Consider the following 14,375-nt stretch of genomic DNA (forward strand, 5'->3'; position numbering starts at 1 on the left):
CGCACAAACACACACACTTGCAACCTTTTCACAAACTCTCTCAGAGCTGCAGTAGACATGAAACGGCGCTTTTTCAGTGAAGAAATATGTCTGAAGTAGATTACGCAATAAATGTGACGAAATCTCTCTGTCTGAGACGACGTCTTTTATCTTTCGTAAATGGAAGGCACACCAATAATTACATCTGTTAAGAAAGTACACAGCATATTCACCATCACTTTTGTACAATGATCATTCCCCAATTGTGTATTGTTCATACAGCCATTAGGAAGTTTAAACAAAATTTACGTTTATGATTACTGAAGGTCAGTGTTGCCTGTACCATAGCTATTACCGAACCTAGCCAAAATCTGTACTTATGGAAATGTCACTTCGAAGTTTCGGTAATGAACTTCAACCCTTAGGGGTTCTTATGATAATTTTTCTCAAATGCACTGGCAACCCTAATCACACCTAACTAATTTCTAAATTTAATACCTCAGCTCCTAATTAAGATATTTTAAAAAATCGAACTGCCATCAATATGAAATAAAAGAATAGAAGCTATAATAAAGAATAAAATTTTCCCTAAAATAAAAATATCCGAAATACTATTTAATAATCTGGTTTCGTTATTTCAAGCTTCATTTGAAAACAAAATATCTACATATTTCGTATGGAACTTAAATTTTGTTCATAATTTTTTTTTTTCGAAAAATAAAAAATATTACCTCGTGAAAATTCAAAATCACGAAATACTCCTCTAGCGCGATAACTTTTTTTCGACAAATTAAGAATGTAAACCAATAAAACTTCAAAATCCCCAAATATCCGTCATGCACTAGCGCAGTTACTTCTAACTCAATTACAAAATAGAGAATTTTTGCGTATTCAGCATAAAATTTATAATTTTTAATAATATTTTTTCGAAAAATCGAAAGTATAAACTCCTAAAAATTCAAAATCTCTAAATATCCGTCATCCTCTAGCGCAGTTATTTCTGGATCAATTAAAAAAAATCAAATGGACATTTAATAAAGGATTGTTTTGAAATTATCTCTAGTGTGTCACAGGCTGCAAGCCGCTAAGGATAACACCACAAATCGGCTATGGGCATATTGGTTGCCGTCTATCAAATTGATGCTTAAGGCGAATTCCTTGGTGGCCATGTACATAAGATCGATACACATATTGCAAACAGTGTGTATACCTGAAAATGGCTTCGGCCTGGTACATGACCTTGCGTGATTCATGTTCAGCAGCCAATGCATTAAACCATAAAAAATAATAGAATTGTAAGTAATTACGTATTAATTGCAAAGTAGTGTAATGATAATGGAATCTTTTGTTTATCTCATTTTCTGTTGGAAATAATGGTGTCTTAAACTCAGTACATTGATCACAGTTGAAAGAAAATAAAGATCCATTAATTTCAAATACAACTTGTGTATTACCTCACCCCTTCTTTTACATTTAAACTAAAACTACTGTAAGAATAAGTTTCTAATGAGGATCCACATTCCTTCTTTTACAAAGATTTTCTAATAAATAAATAAGAAAGATATTTTCTATTAAAATTTGTACTTTCAGTATTTCCCAAAATGAGCTTAAGAATTTAAAGATTGATCATTTAAACATTGTATTGACAAAAAAAAAACTAAATGATAAAGCTAAGAAGATCAATGAAGACAAAGATATTAATTTAACTTCAACTACTTCACAAATGAAGAAGATCAAGAGCGTACTGTAGGTTTTATCTTTACAATACCAATACCCGCAATTCTGGCAGCATTGGGAGCAGTTAATTGTGAAACTATAATTGATGCGAAGAGGAATGAAGAAGAATTGAAAGAACAGAAAAAACAACTTTGCAATAGTAGTAGGGGATGGTTACTACGAGCACACTTCCCCCCTCCATCCCCCTAACTACCAAAAAATTATGAACCCGCCACTGACCATTGTACTTTAACACAGAGGGATACCCCAAAGTGAGATTGAATATGCTTTTATGACATTTAAAATCATAAAAACTTACATTTAAAAACTTACATCTAAAACTACAATTAAATTATTCTACGCATTTACAAATATAATCATATCCATAATTTTCACATCTACTACATCTTCCAAAGCTACAGAAGTCACTTGTACATTCTTTTTTAGCTTGCGTTGCAATTGATTTACATGTTGTGCAATAATATCGAAAATAGTCTAATTTTATTATGTTTTGTTTAGGCATTTATTATATAAATGAATTGTGTATATATTTCATTTTTCTTCTAACTTATAATGACCCCATGGTAGGGTATTGATCCCATTCTTTAAAACACATCTCTTATCATCCACGCAACTTAAAGCTAACTTATTTACTTCTATACTGTACAAATCGTGCTTATAACTTCTAATCAAATTCATCTTCTTATAATATTCTTTTTGGCTAATCAAACAGTCCTTATATTCGTTAAATGTAAGTTCTTTATACACGACACTCTTCTTAACACCTTTAGCTTTCTTACAACACTTTTCTTTATCGAACTTACCTTTAAAGTCTTTATCTGTTAAATCTATTTGAGATGCTTTTATACTGTACATCTTACTTCTTAAACCCACAAACTCTTCTATGATTGTGCCTTTAATTTCATCCTTCATCTTACCAAGTATTTTCTTATTGATTTGTGGTATCTTATATTTGTTATCTTTAGGGTAATCACTCGTGTCGAAGTAATCAATATAATTTTTCATGTCCTCGTACACATCTTCTGTTTGGATATGGTATATATAACTATCGGTATTTGTATAACATACTTCTATTTTGTCTTGATATTTTGGTTTCATCACATTATAATGGAAATCGTACATTAAATATTTTGACAAATCTAGAATTGACATACCAACATAAATTGGTTTGTTAAATTGCACTTTAACCTTGTTCATGTGAACTGCTACTAAATTTTCCGTAAAAACTGTAGTACTCTTATAATTCGGTTTTGCTACAAGCTTCTCGTATTTTTTCTCATCACTTACAAGTTTAATATTAACTCTCTTTCTAATATTTTCCATAGTTTTCCCAAATACTGAATTATTCATGAGCTTATAAAAGTCTTTTTCAAAATCATTTGTTGCTTTCGTTCTCATTTGTGTGTTTAAATCAATATATTTGTTTAACCAATCTGATTGTTCGAACTCTATTACTCGATGTATCTTGTTAAGTTTTAATCCAAGTGAAAGACATTGTTTTAGGTTTCGATAGTGAATTACATATTTTTCTTTGTCATATAGGGTTGTTAATAGCTTCGATTGTTTTGAACCAGGCGGACATATACTTTGAGGAGCTAATGGATAGTCTTTGTGATAGTCATGTAATTCTTTAGGATATTCAAGATCAACTTCTAATATATAACCAGTATTAGAATCATCAGGTATATTTGTGAAATCTATTTCTTCAATCTCATCTTCACTTAACCATCTGAATCCCTTATACGGTAGATATTGACTCATTGCCCATCCATACAAGTTATTAGCATCTAGATACATTAAGTAAGAATCTTCTTTATTCTTATCATAATCTTCCATATACTTATTATTTGCTTTAACATATCTTTTTGAGCACTGACTAATCCCACCTCTTATACCTTTCTCTACCATTAATACCATATCATAATCCCACAACAATTCTAATTTTATATTTGTCATCTTTAACATTGCATCCCAAGCTAAACCCGGTGCCGTCATATACCAAGCTGGATCAAGATCATAAGCTTTAAGACATGTTTCTCTAAAATTCTCGAACACATCTGCTAACAATAATACATCTGTTTTTAAATATAAATCATGGTATTGTCCGAGATTCTTAATGTCAAATGTTTCCCATACTTTCTTTGCATGTTCATAATCTTCATCACTTATATGTGTGTTCATAAGCTTGTTGAAGAATGCTTCCTTTATCGGTAATTTTCTTTCTCTAAACCTATCCCAATTGTTAACATAATCATATGGGTAAACACCTTTTCTTATTACAAGTTGAAACTGTTCTTGATTAGGATAAAAGTGTTGAGTATGTATCATTTGTTCGCGTTTCAAGTTCGATGATAATTTATCTAAACTAGAGGCCATAAATCTAAATGAATCTACAAATTTCAATTTAATAGTTCCAACCTTTTTACTGAATGATATGTATCTTTCCTTGTTATTGGGTATTAGATCTATTTCTTCTTTATTACATCCAAGCTCTTTTATGAACAAGTGAGAGTCATATCCCGTCAAGTTATGTATGATCACTGGTACAAACTTTGGTACTTTAACTTTTAAATTGCAGTTATTACATAGTGGTGCTATAAATTTTCCTGTTATATGATCGTGATGCTTAACTTTATAATTTTCTTTAGTATACTCCTGCTTACAGTAATAACAACATTTAGATTCATTGAACTCTTTTCTCTGACATTTTGTTAATGGTAATTCGTTATTTTGTTTGTATATGTTCGATATGTGTTTGGCTTCTTTTGTTAACATTCTTATAAATTTAGTAGCAGCGTTCTTACCTCTATACAAAACAGGATTGGATTTACTTCCATCGCTCTTTACTACATAATAACAAAATCCAGATGGCTTATGTTGTTGATATTTTTTCGTATATGGCTCGTTATCTGGATAACATTCTTCACAACCCATAACTTTATGTAACAAACATTCAAAATCAGCATAAATCACAAATGGCATTTTCATTGTGTATTGGTAGTTTTTAAACTCAACACATTTACCTTTTTCAGGCATTATTATCTTTACTGGATCATTTAACGAACAATCTTGCTCATGTTTATTTAAAGCGCCTTGTGAGTAAAAGTATAGCAAACATCTATCACATAAATATTTTCGAGCTCTCTTTTTTGTTATTTGAGTACTAACTAATCTACTTAGGTCTTTAATCCAACAATAGTGTGTTTTAACTTGGTCTTCATTTTGTTCTTTTATATATAATAAATTGATATGATTTTCTTTCTTGTTTTGTGTATGATATAGTATAAAAATTGAATAGTCTTTATCATATGCATAGACATTTATAGAAATATTAAGTAATTTTTCAGCTCTTGGAATATCACTTAGTTTTACAGGATAATTGATTCCTTTTAATTTTTTTCCCAAGTCTATAACAACATGCTTATACTTCGGTGGTCGTTGAGGATTTTTTCAACAGGATGTAATGCAGAAGCGATTGAATATAAGAAACATTTTTCATCTTCGTTCTTTACATTTATGATTGCTTGTTTATTTTTAATTTTATCAGGTAATTCTATGTATGTTGATCCTCTATATGGTGTATATTTGGCGATTGCTAGTTGTAAAAAGTTAATGTTTATAAGAGCCCAGCCAGAACCTCTAGCTTGGAACTCATCCATTCTTGTTCTTAATCTTTGTTTCATCTTAGTTATTTCTTCTTTTAAATTACTTGATTGATATATTTCTTGGTTTTCAGTGTTAAAATAGAAGTTTTGAGTTTCTTTATTTTTCTTATATGTACAACTTATATAAAGATTAGCTTTCAATGAACTGTGTTTACTTAAGCTAATTTGTAATCTGTTTAATATAGCTTTAGATGTTGCAGTAATATATTGTTCAAGTGGATCTTGTGGTTTGTAATCTGTTGTAAATTCCCATGTTTCTAATCTTGATTTCATTGTCGTTTCTTTTAGTTTTACATCAATTGGTACTGATTCAACTTTGATTTTTGGTTCTTCAATTACTTCTTCTTTAAATGGGAATATATCTCTAATCTGCCTTCTGCTTTGTTCATCATCATATTGTTTAAGAAGGTTTATTAGTTCTGCTTTTCTTAATCGGGAATATCTTTTGATTCCCTTTTCTTTACATTGTCGTCTTAACTCTATTACAGTAAATCTATTATAATTACTCATCTTATTTAATATATAGAAAATCTTTATACTCTTCAATTTTTACCTACACCAAAATTTTTTACTTCATTTTCGTCCATTTTTTTAACACATCGTTTAAACATCTGCATGTGCCTACATATGTTTAAACTGTGTTAGTCTAGAACTTTCATGGGAAGACCCATCAAAGTTACATATACACATATTAAAAATTAAATCATTTTTGTAAACTTACTCATCATCATCATCATCATAATCATCACTGCCATATTTATATTCATCATCACTACTCAAATCAGATGTTTTTTGCTGTGTTATTAATAATTCTTTTTCCTTTAACAGTATTTGCTTCTCTAGTAGTGCTGCTAAGAGTTTAAGATCATGATGAATAAGTTTAAGTCTATCATGTAATAAATCAAATTCTTTCTCCATATTTGTTATATAGAAAACCAACAAAAAAAATGAAATAAATTTAAAAAATCTAAGAATAAAAACAAACATGACTACTGCTAAGGAAATATTATCTTACAAGCCCATATTTGATTGTGTATGTAAATATTTAGATATTGGTGGTTATAATGATGAAGACAAAATAAATTTTAGCGTATCCATAGGTATGTTAGATCATTTGTTCAAGAAAGCTACTAAAGAAAACAACTCATTTCTTATACAAAACATTCTCTATGCAAATGTTATGAATTTGTCAGATGAGATATTAGATTCACTGACTAATGAACAATGGTTATCTATAGGTTATGATGATTATGAGGAGGAATTTAACTATGATCACATTACAGAAGACTTCATACGTAAATATCTGCAGAAAGTTAATTTGAACGAAATATGTTTATGGAAAAAGTTATCGGAAGAGTTTATAAGAGAATTAGCTGAAAAAGTTGATTGGGAGATTATTTCAGGAAGCCATGACTTATCAGAAGACTTTATAAGAGAATTTGCAGATAGAGTTGATTGGAAAGAAGTATCGTATAATCAAAAGCTATCTGAAGAATTTATTAGTGAGTTTATAGATAAAGTTGATTTTGATGCTATATCTTATAGAAACAAACTCTCTGAAGCCTTTATACGAAAACATGCAGATAAAGTTTCTTGGGGGCGCTTATCTGGAACTCAACAATTATCAGAAAACCTTATAAAAGATTACGCTGACAAAGTAGATTGGGAAATAATTTCATTGTTTCAAAATTTAACAGAAGGATTTATTGCAGAGTTCAAAGACAGAGTTCATTGGCATAACATTTCAATTTTTCAACACCTCTCTGTAGAGTTTATATATTTATTTAGACATTATGTAGATTGGAGAGTTATAATAAGAAAATATCATAATAATCCTGATTTAGGTGGTATATTGAATTTAGCATTCGATGTTACAACAGATGGTTTGTTTAATGTTTAACTAATTACCTTTTATGACTATTATATCATAAAAGTCGTAACCTTAATTATCTTTTATGATTATTATATCATAAACGTTGTAACTTTAATTATTTAATATTAACCTTAATTATCAGATAATAACCTATCGAATAAACAATCAATTTCTTTAATCAAATCTTCTTCTGATAGTAGCGTCCAAAATTCATTACCTTTACCTTTACGAATATCTAGTTCTTGCTGCATTAGATTGAATAACTTAATACTGTTAGGATCTCTAAACTTTTCATATATTATTACATGATTCGGATATTTTTCTTCTGCTTCATTAAGAGGTTTGTATAGGCTTCTCTTCTGACATCTGATAGCATAATAAGGGAAAGGATCATTAAGTTTGTTCTTCTTATATATGATTAGACAATTATCTTTTGAATTATCGTTTGTATATGGTGCTGCGATTTCTTTTAATCCTTCGTTTTGAATCTTTAATCTTTGCATTGTTTGTTCTATTTCTTCTACTTTTTTGCAACTCTTTTTGATCTTCTTGAATCTGCTTAAAGTCTTGTGTGAAGTAGTCTTCAATAATATCATAACACTTATCATAGAAATCATCTGATAACCAATTGGCGATGTCTAGTATTATCTTCTAGTAAACGTATGTGCCTGATATGGTGTTATTGATCTTGTTACCTGCTAATTTGACTTCATATGATGCTTGTTTGAAACCCTCGGAATTCCGATGATTAATTTTCTGCTCATAGTACCTCATTCGTCTTTTGGAACGTATATTTTCAAGCCAATGTTCGAGTTTTTTGCCTCCAGTCTTACACAACTTAGTAGCGTTGAAATATCCTGTACTCTTATCTATAATCAGTTTAAAGTCACCAAACAAACCATACCAGTAATCATCATTAATCTGTTCATAGCAAATATCATTTAAACTAAGAGAATTATCAATAGTACTCATATTTATTATATAGAAAATCTTTATTTTTTATTTTTTTTGCCGGGGCATCACGATCTTGATATACCTTAGTAGCATTGAATTAACCTGTATTCGCCTTTTATGGAATAATAACCATAAAAGACAAACATTTATATTTACACTACAACATTACTTTTATCTATCCAACTATTGTGCGAATCATCAAAACCTAGCCATTTAACATATACTTTATCACCTTTCCTTCTTAACACCTTTTCCACCAAGTATTCATCTTTATGTTTCGTCTTTAATAGTTCTGGTTCGTAAAATCTACCTTGTACATCCTCTCCTTCTAAATCTTTAATTCTATATGTAGGTGGATTAGATGGAATAACTTCACTAATAACAAATACTTCTGTTGACCAATTAGGTGTATATCCTTTCTCAAATAACCCTTTCGATTTACTTATACGAACATGATCACCTAATTCGTATTTGGGTTTAACACGTCTATATTCTTTTTTATACACTTTTTCCAATATTGTTCGCTCATTCTTCTTATTAACTTCTATAGGCTTTAAACCAATTGTTCTATGTACTCTATTATTATACTCACTAACCAGTGTTGGTAATATCTCTATCCATTTATAATTTCCTTGTGTTGTGAACCTTTTCCACATGTTTTGTTTAAGTGTTCTATTAAATCTCTCAACAACAGAAGCTTTCTTACCACTATAGGTTGAGTAATGTTTAATCTTATTTTCATCCATTAACTTCTTAAACTCTTTATTGTAAAACTCTTTACCTTGATCAGTTTGTAAATTATTAGGTTTTCTTACTTTTAACACTGATTCAAATGCTTCTGTAACATTCTTACCACTCTTATCTTTAACAGGAACAGCAAACGCATATTTTGAAAACACATCTATAATCGTTAGCAAATACTTATACCCTTTATTTAATTTTGAAACACCTTTTAACACACCACTATCCATTTCCACAAGATCTGCTTGCCAAAGATCATTGATACCTTTTATAACTACACTTAATCTATCAAAGTTTTTTCTAGATGGTTTGTGAATTTCTTCTATAATGTCTTCTCTAACACCTTTACCTTCTTCTAGTCAATCGGGCTTTTTAACGAATTGAGTTTTAGTAACACCACATACAGAACAAATACCTTTCTTTAGATATCTTCCATTCTTTGTTTGTTCAATTCTAATGGTATCTTTCTCCGTATCTGTCACTTTCTTACACTTAACACAATACATCATCATTATTTATTGTATAGAAAATCAACAAAAAAAATTAAAATTTTTTTATCATTACCTAAAAATTATACGTCTTTAGGAAAGTTCTCTTTCTATGTACATTACAACAAACAATAATTGACCTTCTTCCATAGCCGAATTTTTAGTTGGTTTAATCGTTATTATATCATTCTTCTTAAAATCAAAAGGTATATTTTCAATCAAAGTATCATCTAAATATATGTCTAAAAAGTATTTATCCAAACTTAAATCCATGTGCATTATTTTCCCATTATAGAGAAATTTGTAACCGTTAGAGAGATTAAATATTCTAAAGATTGGTTCCTTAACGTTTTTAGCTCTTAATCGATATAGTAGAGGTACAGTTTCTTTCTGCATAATCAATTTAGTAGTATCCATCCTAACCTTTTGAAGATCTTCTTTCTTTATGTATGTGTCTTGTAACGTTTCTAATGCATCTTCAAATCGTTTTCTATCGTTCTCTAATTGGGTTTCTATTGATCTAAGTTGACTTACGCTAAAAACATCATTTAAATTTTCCAACAATTTTAATTTTTCTTCACTAATATCAACATCACCTTTTCTATCTTTAACATTACCAAATATATCCATACTCATTTATTATACAGAAAATGTCCATCCTAATTTTTCAAAACATTTCTTTAACATCTCTATTTGCTTAGATGAATGTTTAAAATCAATATCAACATGAACATCGTGCTTTTTCAACACATAGTATAATACACATTTTAAGTTAATAAACAATACTCTTTTTGGATACTGTTCTTTAAAGGTTTTGTATAAGTTTTCGAAGTCTGTTATAAGTGTTTCTTCCATATGTTGTAAGTTTAATGGTTTTTGATCGGTAAGGTGATAGTGTATTAAATAAACATCATCATAATATTTTGTGTATTTGTTTTTCTTTAATACTTTTAGAACATCTTTTGTTGATATTAAATGTTTTGATATATTTCTAAATTCATCATTTAACACCTTGAACACATCTTCAGGAATAATTCTATACTGTAAAGCTTGTAAACGAGATAACTGTAACTTAAATCTTTTTATAGTATCATACCATGGTTTTCTTACGCAAGCTCTCATTCCTTCACAAGTACTGTAAACAAAACCATTCGCTACAGAACAATTATCACAAATATATGTACCCCTACCTTTTGTTAATGACTTACTACCACAATTACTGCATTTTAATGGTCTAGAACTATAATTTTTCAACAACTCTTTTAAGGTAATTATTGGATATAACTTTACCGACTCTTCTTCCGTGTACAAAAATTTAGGTATTAACATTTTCCATAACTGAACAACTGTATATGAGTTGTTTCTATCTTTTAAGTCTATCTTACTAACATCCCGAAAATACCAATTAAAATTAAATCTAACTAGTGCATCTAGTTTATCCTCATGCTTCTCAAAATAATCTAAAAATCTATTGTGTATAGCTTCCATATTTATCTTAAAACAAAACTTTTATGAATATAAGCCATAAAAGTACTTAAACTTAATAATATTTAATCATTTTTAATCATATACATAACATCACTAAAAGAATACCCTTGATTTAGAAGATTTAAAACCTTAACACAAAGATGACCACATATAACTGAATTAAAGTCTTGAATTCGTTCGTCGTTGTAAAATAAGTTTTCGGTACCAAGATATTGTACTAGTTGTTTAGGAGGAACACCACCATAAGAATCGAACACGTACTTTATGTTATTATCTTTCCAATAGCATATCCAATGAGTACCAATGTTTTCTGATTTATCAAAGTTAACTACACCACATTCATTTATATAGGGTTTTTGTGGAAGTTCATCACTCATAAATACGCCTCTAAATTGTTTTATCTTTAATTCTTTAACCAACCTCTCTATATCGAAGTTGGTCAATGGTTTTAGTTTTTTGATTTCTTTGGTTTACCTGCTCCTTGCTTTTCTTCCATAGCCATATTGTGTCTTTTTTGTTCTTCAAGTTCTTGTTTATTCTTCTTAGCATCCAGTACAGTTTTAGTAATCGCTGCTGCACCACCTGCTAATGAGCCAACTGCTCCTAAAGCTGCTAAAATGGCTGGAATTGTAAAGATAAAACCACCCATATGCTCTTTTTTTAATCTTTTTCATTTGTGCAGTAGTTAAAGTTAAATCCATTCCTTTACCTTCTTTAATTTTCTTAGATTTATCGTTAAGTTGTTTCTTAGTTAATACATGATCAATATTTAAATCCTTTAGTTCGTTATAAGGAACACTAAACACAACCTTTAATAGAACACATCTTCCTATTTATTTAAGAGAAAATCTTAGTTTGTAAAAATACAGTTGTCGTTGCTCCACCAAAATCAATTAAGGAATCATTCTCATCTTTTATCCTTATCTCAAAATTGTCAACCTTGTCTTTGGATATAGGGAAAAATAATGGATAAGTAGGCTCGTAAATAATACTATGTTTGAACTCAGCATCTGTTTTGAATGATGCTAAAATTCCTGTTTCCCTATGTGTATATTCTGTATCTTTCACAAACATGCCATCTGCTATATTACAGTGAATATTTATAGTATCAAACGGATGAAACTTTGGCAACTTACTTCCAATATGTGTTTTGTTCTTTTCTAAAACTTCAAAAACATTAAACCCGAGGACAGTACCTATACTCCCAATTGTAACATCATTACTATCAGTTTCAATTTTAACTCTATTTCTTAAATGATCTTCTGATAATGTTATGTTGATGGATTGAGATTTTAAATACTCATTAAGTGATTTTAAATTATATTGCCCTTCTGGTATAAAAACTTGTCTATCACCATACGAGAAACTGTTTTTTGCTGTTGTTATGTTTGGAGTTAAATATGTACTGTAAAACCCAACTACTCCTATACTTAAATAGTTGCTACTGTTGTCTAATTCGTAATGGAGTTTTTTCTTTAAAACAGAAGTATCACTCGTTAACTTAAATACCTTAGCCATTTATTATATAATAAATGAATGTTTGATTTACCTAGAGATATTCCAAGAGAGAAAGTAATCAAGTTAATAGAAGATGTTATTCAAAAGTTAGAATACAGTTTAAAGAAGAAAAAGAGAAAACTACGAATTGTTAAATATGCATACTACACTTTGATCACGTTATCAGTCATACTTTCTGCAACTGGAAGTGCTATAATAACAGGTTTGTCTTCTAAGTTAAACATAAGCAAAAGAAAAGACGAATATAAAACCATTGTCACTTGTATTAACTCATTTAAAGAACAGTTAGAGATGATAATAACATTAAATGGTGAAATGGATAACGAATATATAAAAGATACGTTGCTTAAGATCAGAGAACAACTTAAAGATATAAGATCATAAAAGAGTCGATTTTCTCTATAATAAATGAGTAAGAAAACTATTAATTGGGATGTAAAAGAGATGATAAAAGAAACAACAGTTAAGAAAAGAAATGGAGAGCTTATACCTGATGATATTCGTTGTCTTACCGTAGGTTCATCGGGGTGTGGTAAGACGTTTTTATTATTTAATTTTTTATTACAGCCAGGTTGGTTAAACAATAATTACTTCTATATATATTCTAAAAGCATGAATCAGCCAAAGTATGAGCAGTTAAAAGATCGATTTGAAAAGGCCGAACTAAAGTTTAAGAAACAAATAGCAACGTTCTTAAGCGGTAATGATTCTATTGTACCTATTGATGAATGTGAAAAATACTCTGTAGTAGTGTTTGACGATTACATTTTGGAAAATCAAGATACTGTTAGAAATTACTTTACAAGAGGTAGGCATAGACATTTAGACTGTTTCTATCTTGCACAAACATATTCAAAAGTACCTAAACAGCTTATAAGAGATAACGTTAACTTCCTATGCATATTCAGACAAGATGATACTAATCTTAAACATGTGTATAATGAGTTTGTTGGAGGAGATATGTCTTATGATAAATTTAAAGAGATATGTTCAAAATGTTGGCAAGAAGATTATGGTTTTATAGTAATTGATATGACAAGGAAGGTAAACAATGGTAAGTATAGGAACAAGATAAAACACTTCTTAAACGTTTGATGTTTATTGACGTTTATTTATGTTCTTTGACGTTTATTTATGTTCTTTGATGTTTATTGACGTTTGTTCGTTTTCTATATAATAAATGGATGAGAAAGATATTAATAAGAATATCAAGTTAAAGGAGTTCTTGATAAAGGGCTTCAAATCTTGGAAGAAAGAAAGAGCAGGTATATATGATAAATTTAAGACACAAGAACAACCTGTAATTGATGCTATTCAAAACTTGGGAAGTGAGATCAAAGAAGTAGCAGAACAAAATAAAAATCTAATAACTGAACTTGTTCCAGTTGTACATAAGACGGTTTCAATAGATCCTAGTCTACTAGAAACACCTAAAAAGATAACTTATGATAGTTCTCCAAGTAGTAGTGATACGCCTATAACGGGAGAAATAAAAAAAATGAGAAAACAAATTAAAGACAAAGTTGAAGGAGTAGAGCCTTTAACAACAGCACAATCATTTGGTAAGATTGCAACGAAATATTATAGTAAAAGAAATGATAGTGTGTTTGGAATAAAAACTGTAGAAGAAGATGGAAAAATAATAAATAAGATAGGAAATTCTGAAGTTAAAGTGAATGGTGATGATTTGATAATTAATGGCAAAACTTATAAGGGAACAGAAGGTCTATGGGAATTGTTAACGATGAATACTAATAAAACCATTGAAGATTATGATGATGATGATTTTGAACAGTACAAGGAAATAATAATAGAATCAGATGCTGCCTTCCAAAAATATAATCGAGATAAAAAAGTAGCATCTAATAGAGGTTCTAAGTACATTAATATTATCAAGCCTATTTGGGATAATTATATTAAACCATCTTTACC

This window comes from Thermobia domestica, chromosome 9, assembly GCF_964235325.1.
Source record: "Thermobia domestica chromosome 9, izTheDome1.hap1.1, whole genome shotgun sequence".
In the NCBI taxonomy this organism is placed as follows: Eukaryota; Metazoa; Arthropoda; class Insecta; order Zygentoma; family Lepismatidae; genus Thermobia; species Thermobia domestica.